Genomic DNA, 20,407 nt, shown 5'->3' on the forward strand with positions numbered 1-20,407 from the left:
TTGATCATAATTTTTCATCTTCTAAGTGTGCTTCTGTGTTTGATTTACAAGAATTTTATTGATAATTTTTGCACATATGTTCATTACAGAAATTGGTCTGTAGTTTTCTTTTAGGTTGATAATGCTGTTGTATCTTTACTGGCATTGTAGAATGAATTGGGTAGTGCTTCTTCACTTTGTTTTGCAGAACAAATTAAGAAGAATTGCTATTAAAATTTCCTGGGAAGTTTGATAAAATTCAGTTGTGAATCCTTCTGGTCCTGGGCTTTTCTTTGTGGAGGAGACTTGGTTATAGTTCTGATCTCATTGCTTATAACCAGACTGCTTAAGCATTTGAGTGGCTTCCTTAAGCTACCTGGGTGATGGTTTTTGTAAGTTAGAAGACAGTGTTTTAATTTTTTTAAATTAAAGATCCACACAATACCCAAATACCTGGTGAATTAGCTTTTTTCTTAATTCACCTGTGGACAAAGTTCTATGCAGCCCAGTGAACTGAACATCAAATGCTGCCTTCTCATGCCCACTTCCCTCAGCAATGTCTGTCCTCCCTCTGATGTCCTTAAGTCCATGGTATTCATGGGTACCTCAGCCAGCAATAACCAAAATCCCTATGGTATATATGAACCAGTCCACTAGGGTTTGACTTCCCTCGTCTTACCTAGACTCTGCAGCCTTTGTCTCAAGAAGAGATGGTCAATTTTCTCTTTCAGTCCTTCTTCCAGAAAAATCAGCCTGATCTGCCTGTGTCTGTATTTCATAGATTCATGAGCCAAGCTGTGAGAGACTTTCGTTCCTTGTTTTAAAGTCTTCTTCAGTTCAAACAGTACAAAGGCAGAGCATTCTGACTTTCAGAGTTTCATATACCTGGCCACTATTAAGGTTACTATAGTGTCTCATGGATTTTTCTTTTTTCTTTTTAAATTTTTATTTAATTAATTTATTCAGATTACAACTAAATTGTTATCCCATCACTTGTATCCTCCCATTCCTCCCTCTCTCCCACTTTCACCCTATTCCCCTCCCCTAGGTCTATGACCGAGAGGAATCTCCTCCCCCACTTTATGGTCATAGGCTATCAAGTCTCATCTTGGTAGCCTGCTTATTCTTTCTTTGAGTGCTACCAGGCCTCCCCACCAGGGAGAGGTCGTCAAATATGGGACACCAGAGTTCATGTCAAAGTCAGTCCCTGCTTTCCACATAACTGTGGAGAATGTCCTGTCCATTGGCTAGATCAGAGTAGGGGTTTGCTGTTTACTGCTTGTATTGTCCTTGGTTAGTGCTGCTATGAACATGGTTCAAGATGGCAGCGACGAGGACTCACGCTGCCTGATCTGCAGGGGAGAGACTACAGACACTAACACAGTATGGACCACGGGTGAGTCAGACCTCCGGTCATCTAGTACCCCTGGGAGGACAACAGACTAGTCCCCCAGCGCCAGGACAGGACCCAGACTGTTAAGTGAGGAACTTTGAGCAGCGGCCTTGCCTAGCGGTCCAAACTCAGTACTTGGGACTGAAATTGCGCCAGAGGTACTTCAAACCTCCTGGACTAGGGAAATCTATAGGAAACAGGGGGATTGGGACCTCAGACCCCACCCCCCGCCATTCACCCAATCCAAGCCCACAGAAAGCCTAGGTGCCATTCGGGCACCCAGTCGGCGGTAGGTACAGTCCCCAGCTGCTGAAAGCTCTGAAAAGGACGCACAGTGGTCTTGCTTGGCGGGCGAATTCAGGATTTTTCTTTCCTCTGTATTACAGGTCAGATCTGAGAGGTATACTAATTCATTAACTAACTGGTTAATTAATTATGGAGAGGGCTGGAGAGATGGCTCAGTGGTTAAGAGCACTGACTGCTTTTCCAGAGGTCCTGAGTTCCATTCCCAGCAACCACATGATGGCTCACAACCATCTATAATGTGATCCAATGCCCTCTTCTGGCATGCAGGGGTACAAGCAGACAGCACTGTAGACATAATAATAAGTAAATAAGTCTTTAAAAATGAATTATGGAAGAAGTGTACACAAGTGCACAGCATTCACATGGAATCAGAGAACAACTTGCTGGAGTTGGTTCCTTCCACCACGTGGGTTCTGGTTATTAAAATCAGGTTATCAGGCTTGGTGGCAAATTCCTTTACCTTCTGAGTCCTTTCACTAGCTCCTTCCCCCAGGAAGAACTCTTTAGTGCAGATCTAACTTGTGCTTTCTTTCACCTCTGACTTCTCAGCTATGAGAAATATCAAGCCACCACCTCCCTCACATCTATCTTTTCCCCACTTTCTGGCAACTCAAATGCTAGTATTGGGGATAGCATCAGCATCCTTTTTTTCTCCTTATAACTTCCTCTTAGATAATTTCTTTGCAAACAGCTGAATGTCAACTGCATGTGTTATTGCTTAGAGCAAAAGTCACCCAACTGACAGTTCAACCTGCTTACAGTCCTGCCCCAATTTTGCTACATTCTAGGATGTCAACTTGGTCTGTCGGCTGTTTTGGAAGTGTCCGCAGACCTTGATCCAGCAGGCATGTCAGCCCATAACACGTAGAAGAGAGTGGCAATCTGGAATTCTCCCCAGGGATTCTCCACCTTCAGATGGTGCAGCCTTACTCACATATCTGTGCACCCCTAACAGAGCCAATGCAACTGCTATTGCAGTGAGAAGGCAGGGCATTTGTATTAGTTAGTGATACTATTGCTATGACAAAACACCACAGCCAAGGCAACTTGGGGTGGGTGTGTACATTTGGCTTACACTTTCACATTGTTGTCCATCACTGAAGGAAGCCAAGACAGGGACTCAAACAGGGCAGGAACCCTGAGGCAGGCGCTTATGATACAGAGGCCAAGAAGGAATGCTCAGCCTGCTTTCTTACAGAACTCAGGACCACCAATCCAGGCATGGCATCACCCACCATGTGTTTGGCCCTCCCCCCATCAGTCTTGAATTAAGAAAATGCCCTTAAAAAAAAAAAAAGATCGGCACTTGGAAGGCAGAGGCAGGTGGATCACTGTGAGTTCAAGGCCAGCCTAGTCTACAAAGCGAGTCTAGGATAGCCAAGGCTACACAGAGAAACCCTGTATTAAAAAAAAGAAAGAAAAAGAAAGCAAAAGAAAAATAGAAAATGCCCTACAATTGGATCTTATGGAGGCCTTTTCTCAACTGAGGTTCCCTCCTTTCAGACAACTTTAATAGGAGTCAAGTTGACATAAACTAACCAGCGCACCATTTCATCCAGTGGGTGGGGATGGTTGTCCAGGGACTTCCCCTGCAGGTACAAGTCTCATCACCCACAGCATGGACCACATACATGCTCCTCCCAAATTCAGCTTCAGTTCCATCATATCCATGGAGGGTGCTAAGTGTTGGGTGAATTTTCCCTGGGGAGATGAACAAATGTCTGCTCATCCTAGATGGGACATCAACAGACCACAGAAACAATTCCACCCAAGTATAGTTTGCTGAACCAATGAGTTTAACTGAGTTACTTACAGGAGTGTGGGCATCTTATCAGAGGGTATGTCTCTCAAGAAAATGTCTCTCTCAGAAGCCATTAACTGCCTATATAGTGCCGGAGAAGACAGGGCCTTAGAAGCACTTCCGCTCCCACCCATGACCGTTCATTGTCTATAGATCCTGTGGGAGCCTCATGATCTATTCCTCCATGCCACAAGATAATGGGCCCAATCTTGTGTGTGCCTCATTTGAATGATCACAGCTGCTATGACATTAAGAAATCACAGGTCATTCCACGCCTGGAGGTCAGCATTCCACAACAGCTTCACAATCCATTCTATAATTTGTGACCTTCGAGGGCCAAGTCAGACTACTGAGTAATAGGTAGTAAAGGATTTAAAACTCTCCGAGTTATGCTATGTGTCACTGACTGGTCACTGCCACCCAAGTCTCCCTCCTTTATGTCCTACATAACAGCACCTGAGGAAGAGGCTGAGTGATGGCCTGCTGTGAGGGCCCACACCTTTAATCCCAGTACTCAGGAGACAGAGGCAGGCAGACCTTTGCATTTGAGGCCAGCCTGGTCTACAGAGCGACTTCCAGGACAGCCATAGCTACGTGAAGGAGAAAACAAATCTGACTTCTTGGCCAATCCTGTCCCTCACCAGCTGCGTCCCCTTGGGAAAAATCTAAATCATACTTCATTTTCTCCTCTGCACAAACAAGGTGTCACTTAACATACCTTTGCTTCATCAGGCCATGTTTGGATTGACCATGAAGCCAAGATGAATGAAAAACCAGAGTGTGGAAGAGAAGGCAGCTGGAGTCAGAAGCAACTGTCATGAGATTAGTTTTCTGGATCTGCAGAGATGCTGGTCAGAGCACTGAAACTCACCATCAGTGAAGTGAAAGAGGAGGCTTGGCTGCCATCTGGGTTAGGGAGAAGTTTTGGCTAGGCATCATTTCTGTTTGTGTTCTATGACATAATGACTATGGAGTGGAGAGAGGAGCACAGAGGGGAGGAAGATGAGGCTCATTTCCGTCCAAAGTGAAATGATGTTTACTTCAGTCTCAAACTTGTTATGCAGGCCCTCTAGTTTCTTTCTGTCTCTATGATAAAACTCTCTGACAACAGGCAGCTTGGGAGGAAAGGGTTCATTTGGCTCACACTTCCAGGTAACCATCCTTCATTAAAGGAAGTCAGGGCAGGAACTCGAGACAGGAAGCTGGAAGCAGAAATCATGGAGGAGCACTGCCTACTGGTTTTCCTTGGGTGTTCGCTCAGCTTTTATGCAATCTCTCATACACTCCAGGCCCACCCGCCTAAGGGCCTAAGGAATGGTACCTCAATGGGCTGTCCCTCCTACCTCAATTAGCAGTGGAGAGGATGCCTCACAGACTTTCTGAAGGCAGTCTGATCCAGGTAATTTCTAAATTGAGATTTCCTCTTTCAAGCTGACGCTATGATGTGTCAAGTTGATGATAAAAGTTAACTAGCACAGCATCCCAGGTTGGCCTTAAAATTAAGATTCTCTTACCTGGGGCTGGCAATAATGACTCGACAAATAAAGCTTGGTGCTTGCCGCCATGCCTGTTAACCTGAGTTTGATCTCGGAAATCCATTGTGGAAGGGAAAAACCAACTCCGCAGGGTTGTTCCCTGACCTCTACACATGCACTGGTATCTTGCCATGTTCTTATTCATGTACTCATACTCTATCTGCCCCCCTCACATAATTAAAAAAATGTGCTTGCCTTGGCCTTCAAAGTGATGGGTTACATGTTTGCATCAAGCCTTGGCCCAAATTTCCCCTCTACTTATGAAAAATACAGAGGTATCTTTTCTTCTTTCTCAAACATATATCTTTATCTATCCTTGATATCCATTTTAACTTGATTTAAAATACCCAGCCTGGGTCTTCAGCATCCTTTGGGAATAGCCCTGGCTCATCAGGCCTCTAGGATCAATCCTATCTCCTCTTACCATATCTTTCTTGTTCTTTTTGTTTTTTGTTTTTGTTTTTTTTTTTACTTTTATTGAATGTCTATGATTTACACGTCATACACCAAAATCCCTCTCCTCCCCACAGTAAAATAAAACAAACACACAAACAAAAAAGTCTTGTCACAGAAGCTGTAGTATATCACGCAGTATAGACTTTTGTCCACATATGCTTACTTTCAAATGCTCATTGCTACAAGTCATGGATCTGGTTTGAGGCCTACACTATCCTCACTAGGACTGCAGTTGGATATCCTGTTGTTGCTATATGTCAAGGAGATTCTTAATCCTTGAACCTGCAGGTCCAGCCCCTTCATGTGTTCCAGCAGGTCATACATAGATGTTGGGGTAAGGTCCACTCAGAGCCCTGGATCAGGACCTGTTCCCTTGTCCTCAGGGCAGGGCCCGATCTCACACTCCTGTGTCCTCAGGGCAGGGCATCTTTCTTGTTCTTAAGCCTAGCATATAGTAGTCTTTAAAATTAGATTCATTTTTAATTGGTACGTGGAAACATAAAATCATACATATTGAGAGGAGTGCCATGTGATGTTTTGATGCATGTAGTGTTGGTCAGGTTAAACATAGCTATCTCCTCAAACACATTTCTATGTGGTGAAAGCATTCAAATGCCTTTCCTTACCTTGCTGAGGTTATAGCATGTGATCATCATCTGTTGTCGCCCTACTGACTGCATCAAACTTCTTAGTCCTACCCAATTGTAATTTAATACCCACAGATCAGCCTTTCCCCTTCCAGTGCCTTCCAGGAACCTGTTTCAGTTTGCTGCAATAAGGACTGGTGCATGATGGGCAGTTGCTGTTGTATCCTGGTGCATTTTATAGCTCTTATTTTGAGACACAGCAGGCCTTGGACTTTTTCTGTTGTCCAGGTAGGACAGAAAAGTAACTGCTGACCATGTAAGACACTGCCTGAAAACAGAAGATTCTGTGTGTCCCTCGATCTCTGATGTCAAGATCAGCATTACTTTACTGTCTAGAATCTGTTTTCCACTTTCTACTTTCAAAGCTTCAGTTTTCTTGCAAACACTTCCCTTCTGCATCCCAAGTGCTACTTGCAAGGCTGACCCTCCATCTGTGTTCTAGAAGTCACTACTGGAGGTAAGGCTGCGGCTCTAGCTCAGTTGTAGAGCACATTCATGAGGCCTTGGATTCAATTCCCAGTACTAGAAAGGAAAATAAAATGTTGAACTGGCACAGTCCTGTACTCAGGATGTAGATGGACTGTCAGGAGTTGGAAGCTTAATAGTGATCGAGCACTAGTCAGCCTGGGTTACTTAACAAGACCCTGTCTCAAAGAAGAAGAAGAAGAAGAAGAAGAAGAAGAAGAAGAAGAAGAAGAAGAAGAAGAAGAAGAAGAAGAAGAAGAAGAAGAAGAAGTTGCTGTGGAGCCCATGCCTAGCTCAGCTTAGGCCAATGAGATCAGGCCAGGTCTTTTTATGGACCAAATGTAAGAGGGACACTCTTTCCATCAATGTTGCCAAGTTGGTTAAAGGTGAGCCTGAAGCTACTGGTAGCCATCTGCTTCCCATGAGGGAAGAATCTGCCCGGGATAAAAAAGCCAAGAGAAAGAAAGGTGACCTGAGCACGGGGAGGCCGTTTTCTGCCAGCGTCCTGTATGCAGCATGGGTTTCAGCGAAGAGAAAGGCAGGTGTGGCATCTGTCATCACTGAGACTATAGGCAGGCAGAGGGCTAACAGGACATGTAAGCAGAGGAGGACTCAGGAAGGCAAGGAGAGGCGCATGAACATACTTGGAAGTGATGTGCAGGAGCTAGCCAGGAGATCGAAGGTGACACACAACGTTAACATCTCAGACAATGAAATATGCCAGAAGCTAGGCAGTAGTGGCACACTCCTTTAATCCCAGCACAGAGGCAAGCGGATCTCTGAGTTTGAGGCCATCCTGATCTACAGAGTGAGCTCCAGACAGCCAGGGCTACACAGAGAAACCCTGTTTTGAGAAAACAAAAAACAACCACCACCGACAACAAAAGGAATATTCCAGAATTGTTTAGCTGTGGGTAATGGCAGTCTAGTTCATTGTTCCTCCAGCAATGACAACTTTTAGTTGTGTGGGAGTAGACCTTGCAGAGCAGGGGCCAGAGCTGTTAGATTCTGATCTCTTCCCATCTTTCTATCTCACCACCTTCAGGCTTCCATTCCTTTTCCATTTTAATTTTTAAGTTGTTTTTATTTGTTTGTTTGTTTGTGTGTATGTGTAGTTGTGCATGCATACTTTGTGTATGTGTGTATGTATGTGCACTTTGTGTGTGTGTGTGTACATGCACATGTGGAGGTCAGAAGTCAACTTTTAGGTGTCAGTCTTTTCTTTCCATTGTGTAGATTCTGGAGATGGAACCCACGTCGTCAGGTGTGGCCACAAGCACCTTTAATTGCTGAGCCATCTTCCAGCCCCTGTATTATAGAAATCCTTTAAAAGTTTTTACCTTATGCCGGGCAGTGGTGGCACACGCCTTTAATCCCAACACTTGGGAGGCAGAGGCTGGTGGATCTCCATGAGTTCGAGGCCAGCCTGGTCTACCAAGCGAGTCCAGGACAGGCAAGGCTACACAAAGAAACTTTGTTTGAAAAACAAAAAACAAACAAAAAAAGTTTTTACGAGAGTGTGTGTATTCAGTATGTGTATATGAGTGTATGTGTGTGTGCATATGTGTCAATGTGTTTGTGTGTATGTGTGAGTGTATATGTGTGCATTCAGGGTGAGTGCATTCAGTGTGCCTGTGTGTGTTTGTCTGTGTGTATTTAATTATGTACGCAGTGCCTCTCTGGTGTTTTTATCTGTGCATGTATGCATGCAAAAGCATACCATGGTTTACATGTGGAGGTCAGAGTACAATCTCAGGAAGAAGACTTTCACCTGTCACTTTGTGGGTTCCAGGAAATACTTTGACTCACTCAGCCATCTTGCTGGCACAGATTTTCTTATTATACACATCTTCTAAAGATACACTTTTATAGTCTTTAAAGTGTGTGTGTGTGTGTGTGTGTGTGTGTGTGTGTGTGTGTGTGTGCAGATGCCTGAGGAGGCGATGGATCCTCTGAAGCTGGAGTTACAAGTGTTTGTGAGCCACCTGATGTCAGCTTTGGGAATTGAGCTCGGGTCTTTTAATCACTACACAATCACTTTAATGCACTACACTACACTACACCAGCCCCATTATGCATATTTTTTTAAAAGTGGAAGCTAGGGTAACAGGCTCTTACAGGTGTTCATGGCCTAATTATCAGAACTTACAAACATGCTACACGACAAAAAGCGCTTTGCTCTTCTTTGTTTTTATTAGACATCGCCTCACGTAGTCCGTACCCCAACCTTGAACTAGCTGTGTAGTCAAAGGTGCCCTTGAACCCCTGATCTTCCTGTTTCCACCTTTGGAGTGCTCAGATCTTCCAGTAGATCCCATTTATGTGGTGCTGCAGGGGTCATACCCAGGGCCTCCTGCATCCTAAGCCGTATACCAAATGAGCCACATCCCCTGCCTTAGCGAAAGGACTTTCTAGGAAGGGTTTAATGAAGGACCCTGAGAAAAGGAGATAATCCTGGCTTGTTAGATGGGTCCAACATAAGGACAAGAATCCTTAGAATCATGGCAATGTGCCTCGAGCCAGAGGAGCTGTAGTAACAGCCGCTGGAGCAAAGGAATGGGGATAATATGCAACTAGCTTTGAAAATGAGGCAAGAAGGCTAAAGATATGGCTCTGTGTGGATAAAAGCATTTGCTGGTCTTCCAAAGGTCCCACATCAATAAAGTTTTAATTTAGTTCAACTATTATTTATCGTGAACCTTTGGTTTGGAACACAGTGCTGAAAATTTTTTAAAATTCTGTTTTTATTAAAATATTGAAACGAAAGCTGGGAGTGAGGGTGCCTCCCTGGTGATCCCAGAACTCAGGGAGGCAAAGGCAGGTGAGTCTCTATGAGTTTGAGTCCAGCTACACCAAAAAACCCTGTCTCAAACAACAACAACAACAACAACAACAACACTGAAAAGGAGCTTAAAATCTGCTTGAGTTGGAGACAGAACGGTTAGCATCGGGAGGCCCTGGGCTTGATTCCAACGTTTATAAAAAGTGGCAGAATTGGACCTGCCTGGACTACAGAGTAAATTCCAGGACAGCCTGGGCAACTCGTTTAGTGAGACATCTCTAAATAAAAAGCACAGGGCTTGGGAGATGACTCAGAGGTTAAAAGCGCTTTGGTGCTCTTCCAAAGGAATCAGTTTTGATTCCCAGCACCCAAGTGGTGGCTCACAACCATCTGTAATACAACCCCTTTTGGGGGTCAAACAATTCTTTTACAGGGGTCACCCAAGACCATTGGAAAACACAGACATTTACATTACAATTCATAACAGTAGCAAAATTGCAGTTATAAAGTAGCAATGAAAATAATTTTATGATTGGGTTTACCACAGCATGAGGAACTATATTAAAGGATTACCGTGTTCGGAAGGTTGAGAACCATAGCTTCATCCACTCTAACACCCTGAGAGGGGAAGAGAAAAAAAAAAACCTAACCATCATTTAGAGACAATAGTGGGCCTGCGTTTTGTGGTGACAGGAGGGACTAGCCAATATATCTGAACAGCATTGTTCTTATCAAGAAGGAAACAATTAGTGAAATAGTTGTCTAAACAATATCTCATATCATTTTAAGTCTAATGCCAGAATAGTATGATCCCTTAAGCTGTTAAAGTAACAGGCGGTTGTTTTATTCTTCAATTGTATATTTCTGGTATGTGTTTAAGCCCAAGGAGGTAGCCAAAATTAATCACTTTTATTTTTTAGTTTCAAGGCCAGCTGTGGATCTGGCCCTCGAGGGTCACTTGGGCTTGAGAAGGATGTCAGGCCCTTATAGTCTTCCTGTTTTAGTTGCTCCACCTACGTGAGGATAAGACAAATGCCTTGCTTGGCCATGGCTTCACTTGGAAGCCTGGAGGAAATTTTTCCTCTGCACAGACCCTCCTCTTTATGAACTGGACACTGGCTAAAGCTCACCAGACAGATTCTCCATGACCTCCCCCACAAGAGAACAGGTGGCTCTCCACAGTTACAGCACATCTGAGAGATGTCCCACAGTCTCTTGAGCCCTACTTGACCTTGGAGGACAAGGAAGAGAAGTATTTTTCTTTTTAATCCCTCTAGCCACATTAGTGTAGCCTTTAAGTATAGTTACAGAACACCCAGAAGGTCAGTTACACTGGCCAATTACTTTCACTACTGTGCAAATATTTAGGTAAAATGTGAGCAAACCCAAAACACATTTTTATTAGATGTACATTTCTGTTCTTTAGGTCAGTCCTTGTCACGGAGAACAGATAAAAAAATCAATAATCATTGATTTAGGCAGAGGTTTGACATCAATATATTGGACTTTGATGTTCTCCATACTTGCTCAGGCCCTTATAACTTCCTTAAGCTTTCCAGTTTCCCTTTCCATCCTCGACAAGCATTCATTATGAGATATATAATAGCATCGGCAAACAAGAATCAACAAGCCTGGCCAACGATGATCTTCTCCAGGCTAGTACAGTGGTCTGGCTTGGAAGATAGTGCTGAGTAACAACAGCTTAATAAAACTGGATGCATAAGAAGTTAATACTCCCTGTCAAACTACCAGACTTGGTAGATTCCCTGGAAAACGTCATAGAGAACACAAGACAGTCTTTGCACAGCACAGAGTGGCTTGATATAACTAGGCTTTGGTTTTGAAGGACTACAATAGGCAGATACAGATAGAGCTTTAGATCAGGATACAAGTCCTCCTTCTCTTTATTGAAAGGGGAGGTAGATGGATCCATCATATATGGGTGAGCTTTGGTCCCCGGAGGGAGCGGGCATTAACCAGAGAGGGGAAGCATTGACCTGATCCTCCTAGGGCCAGATTGGCCTGTCAAGATGTCTTTTTGAGGAGGAGAGGGAGGTCCTGGTCTGCTCTCTGTGGGCAGTCCCAACAAGACAGTTTTTGACATTAACCTCTATGCAGTCAGGTTTTACTTCTCAGGGGACTCAGAGTCTGACGATGGGGTCCTTCCCCTTTGGTACCTTGTCCTATACCCCTTGCAGGTGCCCATGCCTCATGGCAGGCAATATCTGAGTATATGCCATTCTCACCATGTCAAGAAAGGAGGAAAGGAAGCACATTAGTGTTCAAGCTCATCATGGCCTTGGTCCGCCAAGTCAAGTCTATGATAATGCACCTGTATTGCCCAAGGATCTTGAGCATCTAGCTGCTGTTTTATAAAGCTGGTAAGGCATCTAAAAGCCTAAGGTGTGGCCTGCTATTCATCTGAATAGCCTTAGTCCGTAAGCTCCAGCCTGTGAACATGGACCTGTATAGGTTTTGCCCATATGGCATCCACTTGCTGTTTGACAAAGGCTATGAGTTTGTTAAAGAGAAAGGGTCCTAGTGATAGTAATATTAATAAGCCAAGCAAAGGACCTACCTAAAAGGGAAAAGATATGGGAGGAACCCATGGAGCCCATTCCAAAGGGATTGTGGAGGAGCTCTTTTTGGTGCTTTTCCAGGTTTTTTTTTTTTTTTTTTTTGTAGTAGTAGCCTTTTAATCTTATCTTGAATGATCCCAGAGTTGTTAGCATAGAAATAGCACTTCTCCTCCAACCTCAAGATCATCAGCAAGCTTATCCATGCCAGCATCCACTTGACACACAAGTCTCTCAGGCAGCCAGCGTGCAGCATCAAGTTCCTGCGAGAAAACACAATCAGAGCCTCTACCCCCTATTAATACAGGGCCGGGTCCATTCCACTGTCCAGTTAAAGGATCTTTCCATGTCACTCTAGGGAAGGATGACTTTTAGTGTGCCAGAATCGATCGGCTTCGGAATTTCTTTTGGAATCAAGCAGTAAAAAATTTAAAATAAAGAGAACATGACTCAAAGCATTTTTAGGTGATTGGGGGTAAAGTTTCCCCTCTTTACTTTTTGTAAATATGTTTTTATAATAGAATGAGCTCGTTCCACCATACCTTGTCCTTGAGGATTATAAGGAATACCTGTAACATGCTTTATGGAAAAAGAGTCACAAAAGTTTTTGAAAAGTTTTGTTGACATACCCTAGAGGCTTATCATAATCTATATAGATTATGAATTGATTGGAGATAGCCTCTTCCACTAATGTCAAGGCTTTCTTAACTTCAGCTGTAAGCTCCTGGGGTGAGTTTAGAGAGGAATCTCCTTGTGAGAGTTTGAATAAGGGCAATAAATCTCTAGTTGTTAATTTTAAATGAGGTCTAAGTCAATTTATATCACCAAGCAACTATTGAAAATCATTTAAAGTCTTTAAATGATTTACTCTCAATGTTATTTTTTGGTGTTTTACCTGAGAAGGAAAAGCTGGAATCCCAAATACAAATAGGGATCAACTTTTTGGACTCATATTTTAGGAGCTATTTGTAAACCAGACGGAGATAATTGGGTTTCCATAAAAGCATAACACAAAAGCACTTGTTGTCTATTCTTTTCAGCAATAAGTATATCATCCATGTAATGAATGATATATAAATTGGTATATTTTTTTCTAACCTTTTGTAAAGCTGTAGCTACAAGTTTTTGACATAGGGTGGGACTGTTAGCCATTCCCTGAGGCAAAACCTGTCAATAATATCTTTTCATTGGTTCTCTGGCATTCACAGAATGCCTACTGAAAGCAAAGCTATGGCAATCTTTTGGATGTAAGGGAACAATGAAAAAACAATTTTTAAGGTCTATGACAATTTTGAAAGTATTTTTGGGAACAGTCACAGAAGAGGGAAGTCTTGGCTGTAATGTTCCCATAAGTTCCAAGTCTCAAGTAAGTTAAAAAAAACTTACATCTCTATAAGTAACTTAGCTTATAAGTAGATTACGTCCTGTGGAGATCAGGTTGGAACTCAAGAGTTCCGCCTGCGTTAATCCTCAAGTGTCGGGACTCACCATGCCCTGTTGCAGAGATCTACCTGTCTCTGCCCCCCCTCCCAGTGTTGGGATTAAAGACATGTGCCACCGTGACTTGTGACTTGTTTGTTTCATTCCAATTCTAGTAAAAACATCTTTAAATATCTCAAACGAAAATTAATCAGGGAAACAAGAAAATTTTAAGATCTAGGTAGTTAACTACATTCCCTAGCCTAGTTTAGAAATCTATAAGCCTCCTAGTTCTCCCTCTCCAACTGGCCACGTGTCTGTAGCCATCTCTGCTCTGTAGGAGTCAAGCCCACAGATAACTAGGAGCAGTGTCCGTAAAATTATCTGGCCCAAGGAAATTCTAGCCCTGGACTTGTTCAGCTAGTTGGATCTAAGCTGGAAACTCCCAGCTGTAAATGTCTGTTTCCAAGGACAAAACTAGTTTATCTCTTTTTTGAGAATCTAAAATTTTAGAAATATCTCAAGTAAACATTAAGGAAAGAAACGAGAGAATTATAAATACCTTGTAGCTAAGGAGTTTGGAATTAACTCCATTTCTTAGACCAGTTTGGAAAACTGTTAGTCTCTTACAAGCAAAAAATTAAGCAAGAAAACTCTAAGTTTTAGGCAATAAACTCTATTCCTTAGACCGCACTTTTCCAACGGGCCACGTATTCATAGCCATGCCTGTTCTGTAAGAGTCAAGTCTCACAGGCAGCCACTGTGCCTGGGTCCAGGCCCTGGGAAGGCCTGCTCCTGCCGTGGAGGCAATACTCTTACTGCCTCATGAGCTGTGTGTGCCATGTTGGGCTGCACTGTTTTAGAAAATTGGCCAGGGAGTAAAGCTTGACCCTCTCTCAAGACATAGAAAAAAATGAAACAATATTTTAAAAATTAAACAAATTTACAGACATACACATAAACATAAAATTTGGCATGATGATTATAAAGCAATACCCGAGTTCCCTGTGTCTTGAGGGACTGTTTGAATTCCTGTAAGAAAAGCTAATGTTTACTTAATGCCTGTCCCATATGTGTGTGTGTGTGTCGCCGTGTCTTACCTTAATCGATTTGTCTCACGATTGGGAAAATCGCGGCGATCCAAGTTGATCTGACTCACGAACATGAAGTCTGCGGCGATCTGTGCCGATCTGTCTCAAGGGCGTGAAGTCTGTGGCCATCCAGGGTGACCGGCCGGTCCAGAAAGGCAACGGACAGGTGAATTCTCTGTTCCCGAGTCCCACGTTGGGCGCCAAACTGCCCCGGCCCACCGGGGTTCGACTAACACTCGGGAAGAGAATTTTCCTGTATAGGGACAGAACACAAGACACAAAGAAGGGGGCAAGTCTGGATTCTGATCAAACCCCTTTTATTGAGAAATTTCAGAGCTTTTATAAGGCAGGGGACAGAGAAGCATATTGCTATGGCAACCCAGCTGTAGGCTATCTCAAGATGCGAGGAATTCCAAGCAGGTCACAACCTTCTGCCACACCAAATATTTTGCCATCTTTATCTAATCTAACTGTTAAACTACAACAGGGTGGCTCTGTCTAAATCTTGTCTTTAGTCTAACTGCCGAACCACGACAGGGTCCGCTGGCTTCTGATAAATGGCAGACTGCTGGAGAAATAGGAACCTAGGCTCTGACAAGATGGAAGAACATTGGCCATATAGCCCGTCCCCTACAGAAAAGTAGTAGTCATAGGCCTTAACCGACTGGCCATTCAGTTGTTCTCCTTTCTCCAAGTCACAGAGCCAGGGGCCCAGCCTGATTCAGGAAAGAGGACTTTGGAGAACATTTCAAGACAAAACATGCTTAGGTCTGAAGTAGGAAGGCCAAATTGTTGCAGGATATTTGATCCCATTGTGAACTCTGAGACTGGGAACTGTAAGAACTTGTTGCTTGTTTGCTTTGTTTCAGCCCTAACACCCACTTTAATCCAAGAATTTTCTGTTTTTGCAAGCAGGTGATTATGGTGTGGCTCAGCCCTAGCACAGACCTTTAATCCAAGAGTTTTCTGTAACAGGATTTAATAAAATTAACTATAGGTCAAGAGGTGGAGCAAGAAATCAGCTGACTGAGATTAAGTAGATAGGAGGGATGAGAAAGTATTTAAGACAGCGTGGAGAAGAAGGAGCTCTTTAGCTCTTTGGCGTTTAGCTTTTGGCTTTTCCCTCCTGGGCTGTCAGATGAGCTAGCAAGCCTTTGGCCTTGGGCTTTTGGCTTTTTGCCTTTTCCCCTTGGGGTGTCAGCTAAGCAGGGTGCTTTCTCTGCCTCTCTGAGCTTGTAGGTTTTCATCCCAGCATCTGGCTCTTGAGTCATCATTGGTAAAATTGAATAGTTGGAATTTACTTTCATATTAACCATGCCTTCAGAGTCAACTTCTCAGGGATCTCAAACAGCATGAGAATGTAATATATCCACAAATGACGTTATTCCTCTATAAAGCCGATGCTAGTGGGCTATGCTAAATGGGAGACTCACTGTTGAGTCCAGCGATGACTTACAAAACTCGAAGTACCTACACTCCTTATAACTGTCCAGGTGAGTCTTATTCATTAGGAACAGGCACTAACAATCTTTTCTTTTAGACTTTAAACTTTATGTTAGTCAGTGAGTGGCAATGAGCAACTATGATCAAACAGGCAGAAGAATCTGCCTTTACCAATGTCCAGCACAAAACCCTGTCTATACTTGGGTTGACCAAGAGCTCGGACACTTGTGTCTCCAATTAGCTTGTGTGTGCACCTGCAAATGGAGAAACCTAATGTCCTCTCTTTTTCATTAGGCTCTGTTAAGAAGTTGATTCTGCGAATGAAAGTGGGTTTGAATTCCTAAAAGAAAACATTCCATTGGATGTTGGAGCTATGCCTTTCTGACAAATCATGTTTCTAGTTTTTGTCTTTTCAAGAGTCTGAGGACATAGTTCTACCTAGTGTTCTCAGACAGCTGAGTGATGATTCTTGAGGAATCTTGGAAGTACTTCATCCCATCTGAAGTGAGATGGAGGAAGATGGAGGAGTCCTGGGACAAGGTTGCCCTTTCTCTACCATTATTCCCCAGTCTACCTAGATGGATATTTCTACTCTGTCATCAGGGAGCAGCTAGCTCAGGAAGAGGTCAGACTAAGTTGTGCTTTCTGAACCTATTCGTGGCACAGTCTCCTGACATCTCCCAGTTTCCTCCTCTAGTATTTGATAACACACAAGCTCTGAGAGACACCAGAAGTGGCATTTATCAAGTTCATTGAGCACATGCTATGTCATGAGCACTGCTCTGCTTCAGTCTCACATGACCTAGTGATCAGACACAGAGCTGGAGACAGAGGCAAGCAGGCTCCAGATCCTTAGCTTATTGTACAAATTGCCAGGGGCTATGCTAGGGGAAGCCAAGGAGCCAGGATTTATCTTCTTCATTCTAGGACCTATCAATCACCTATCTAGAAGTCCTCCAAGTGTTAGTTCTTTGCAAAAAATCTTAGGGAAACAATTAGAATGCTTCTAAGAGTGAAGAAGTGGGCACAGTTATAATCAGAACTCTGTGTCCAACATATGGGACTCACTTATGATCTTCTGGAGTCCAAAGGGTCTGGACAGCGCCACTTCCCTGCTTTTGCCCTCCAGAGCACAAATAGTTAGCTTATCTTATAGACTCTGCTTGGGTCCACTCTACAGCTGCTACTGTCCTTGGTGGTTATCTCCCTGTTCTGGCATTTCCTGCAGCTTTTATGCCATCAAGTGAGACCCTTATGCGTTACCAAGTTCAGCTGCCAGCATGAGATGCAATTTTTGCCCTCACTGGACTACAGTGTCTGTGGGCTGACCTTGAGGAAATATGTGCCAGAAGAGCCACCTCAGTGATGCTGGCCCCTTCTTAATCAGAGACTATCTCTCAGCCCCAATGCCTTAGAGTTTTTATTGCTGTCATAAGACATAGGGAAGAAACACAGGGAGGAACAGGTTTATTTCATCTTACACTTCTCAGGTCACTGTCACTGAAGGAATTCAAGACAGGAACCTGGAGGCAGGAACTGATACAGAAGTCGTGGTGGAATGCTGCTTACTGGCTTGTTCCTTTTGGCTTGCTCGGCCTACTTTCTTATAGTGCTCAGGACCACCAGCCCAGGAGTGGCACTGCCTACAGTGATCTGGACCCTCCCACATCAATCATCAGTCAAGAAAATGCCCATAGATGTGCCCATGGGCTAGTCTGGTGTGTGTAGGGAGTGTGGTGGTGGTGGTGTCATTTTCTTATTTGAGACTCCACTTGCCAGATATCTCTAGTTTGTGTCAAATTAACAAAAACAAAACAAAACAAAACTACCGAGCATACCTAGCTAACCAGTGTTAATTGTTCCAGTAAAGCAAGGGTTTCACAGCAGTGGTTCTTATCTTTTGTTAACCACAGATGACTCTTTAGCCCCAGATAACCACAGACCATAAGAACCATTCTGATAAATTCTTTAATGGACTCTTACACTTCCTTCTGAACTTTCACAAACCCAGGCCTACTAGCCCATTATTAGTCACATCTGATAGACAGGATTAGTCTTCCCTCAAAAGTTTGCCTCTAGTGCCCATCAAATTCCTATGCAGTACCCAGAGATCAGGCTGGAGGCCTTTGTGGAAGATGACTTATTCCTATCCAGGCTTCATATCTGTGACTTGGTCCAGAGTTTAGTGTCACCAAATAGAAACAAGTTACATACAACTCATGGGGATCTTTTTAGACTCAGCCAACAAGATTTCATATGTTTGCTGGGACTGCATTCACACCCATTTTTCAAAAGAAACTGGCTTTTCATATCCACTTTCCCTATTATATCTCACTACACAACCGTGAGGCCAAAGATTCAAGTTTGCAGCATTTTCAAGATATTGCTCAGGCACAGAGTGGAAGGATCCTTAATAGGGAGAGGTTTAAAGCCATTCCTGGTAGGGCAAAGGGTATGTAAGTGAAAGGAAAAGTGATTATAGTCCTCGAGATCATTAGGACTGAAGGGTTTGTGGTATGTCCAGTGGACACCTGTAAGAACGCTCTTGGCCACTAGGATAACAGCATCCTCCATCCTCCAGATATGACTTGGCTGGCCATCATGACCAGGCCCAGAGGGGTAGGGCCTGAAGTAGACAGGCAGCACCAGAAGCAACCAAACTAGAAACCACCTCCACCCTCCCCCTTTAACTATGGGAAGCCAGAACCTAGAAGGAGAATCACCCAGGTGCTCAGAGCAGGTCAGTCTGACTTCATGACCCTTCTTGTTCTGACTCTACAGCAGTGAGAGGTGCCTGCTACACCTTTTGCACAGTTCTGCTGCTTTTAGGGCTCCCCGGAGAGTGCTTCCTTTATTGACAACACTCATAAGAAACTGTGAAGCTCTTAGGCAACATAAGAACCTGCGTCAACAGTTTCTCAATCTGTGCCAGAATCTGTTCACATCTGTGGAGACTTACTTAGGCCAGGCAAGTGAGTAGAAAAATATGTGGCCCTTTCTTATGGCTTATGAGCTAAAGAGATCCCCCTGGGTAAGGGAACAGTATTGGGAGCTTTTGATGACTATCCATTGTAAGTCAAACAGAGCTGTATGGAAACACCTTCCAGATCTTCTTTGTCTCTCTCCCCAGAGCATCCTCTGGAGAGGTTACTGCGAAGGGCATGGGTACCTACAAATTTATTTCTCATTAGTGACCATAAAAGAAGGTAGATCCTGTTCAGATCACTAAGATCACATCATCTTATTGATATAAGATGTGACTCTATAACATCCTGTGACCTTAATGAATTCCTACTCTTATAAGATCCATTATTCAAAAAAGAAAGTAGACGCTACCTTTGACCTTTTATACATCAAACTTACAATCTATAAGCAAGAACGATAAACAACCAGAGTGAATCATTTACCCATAATCTACAGAATATGAAATGCTGTTTTTCCTTAGCCTTTGAGTCATAGCAACTTGAAAGTGAAAACAAAAGTATGATGGGGTAGAAACAAAAGTAGATATCAAGGAGGAGAGAATAGAGAAAAACAGCCTGGGAGGTGCTGAGCAAAAAGAACAGGCATTGAGACCCAGTGGGGCCCTAGTCTGCAGCACCTAAGCAAGCTGACCTTTGCCTCGAGATTTTACTGGCAGCAGTTTATCTAGCGCCTGGCTCTGGATGGCTGCAAATTCTGTATGGGGAATGAAATCCAGGGCCTTTTCTGTCTTTAAGAAAACTTTCTATCTCTGTGCCCCATCCACAGCCCCACTGATAACCCTACAGCCAGTGCTCTGGCCATTTCCTTTTTAGCTTTCTCATTCTAGGCATCTCTAGAACCCATTGTCCCCTGCAAGGCCAACAGGGGAGTCTACAACACAACATGGTGGCTGGAGAGCCTGGGCTAGGGGAAGGGGCATGCGTAGATAGGACATTTGCAAGTCAGAAGTGTCATCCACCCCACAGTCCAGGTAAAGAAGCCTGGGGACTGGATGTGGGGATTGATTAGGTTCCCACCATGCTAGCCATGGTAAGGATGCCCCCATCAATTAGAAGGGGCCCTTGGAGTACAGGATGGGTCACAGTCACTTCTGACTTTCTCTTCTCTTTTCAGTCAGTCATGTGCCTTTGAATAGAGGTCTTCTCAAATCCCTGATGAGAGATCTCAAGAAATAAAACAAGGTAGCATGGCAGTGGTTGTCCAAGGGATTGTCCAGTGTGTCATTCCCTGGCACAATTAACAAAGAATTGATGACCAGGAAAGACAGAAAACCAAACCATGGAGAAAGAGAAAGGAACAGTTTCATATGTTTGGGATGGGAGAAGTCAAGGCTGAAAGTCCTCTAAATGAATGCTGGCTTGGGTGAAGGGACCCTGGGCCCTCCCCTTTCCCCTGTTGGTCCCCTATTGTTACACTGAGATAGATGGAGATGCCAGCACATCAAAGTTCTGGCATGCCAAATGAATTAAAAGTAGACAAGGAAGTAGTCCCCCAAGAAAGCTCTCTAACAAGAGTTACTTCTGTGGTGG

At 43.7% G+C, this 20,407-nt stretch overlaps 1 pseudogene across 1 annotated transcript in view; it reads left to right on the forward strand.

Annotated features, from left to right (window-relative positions):
• Positions 1–1,290: 1,290 nt before the first annotated feature.
• The window catches only part of LOC311599671 (small ribosomal subunit protein eS6-like), a 35,821-nt pseudogene continuing 16,704 nt past the window's right edge, over positions 1,291–20,407 (forward strand). The window contains exon 1 of the transcript in view: positions 1,291–1,375. The product of the transcript in view is annotated as a small ribosomal subunit protein eS6-like (transcript). The remainder of the gene's footprint in view (positions 1,376–20,407) is intronic.

Source organism: Acomys minous (genome assembly GCF_964271855.1).
Source record: "Acomys minous genome assembly, chromosome: 6".
Classification (NCBI taxonomy): Eukaryota; Metazoa; Chordata; class Mammalia; order Rodentia; family Muridae; genus Acomys; species Acomys minous.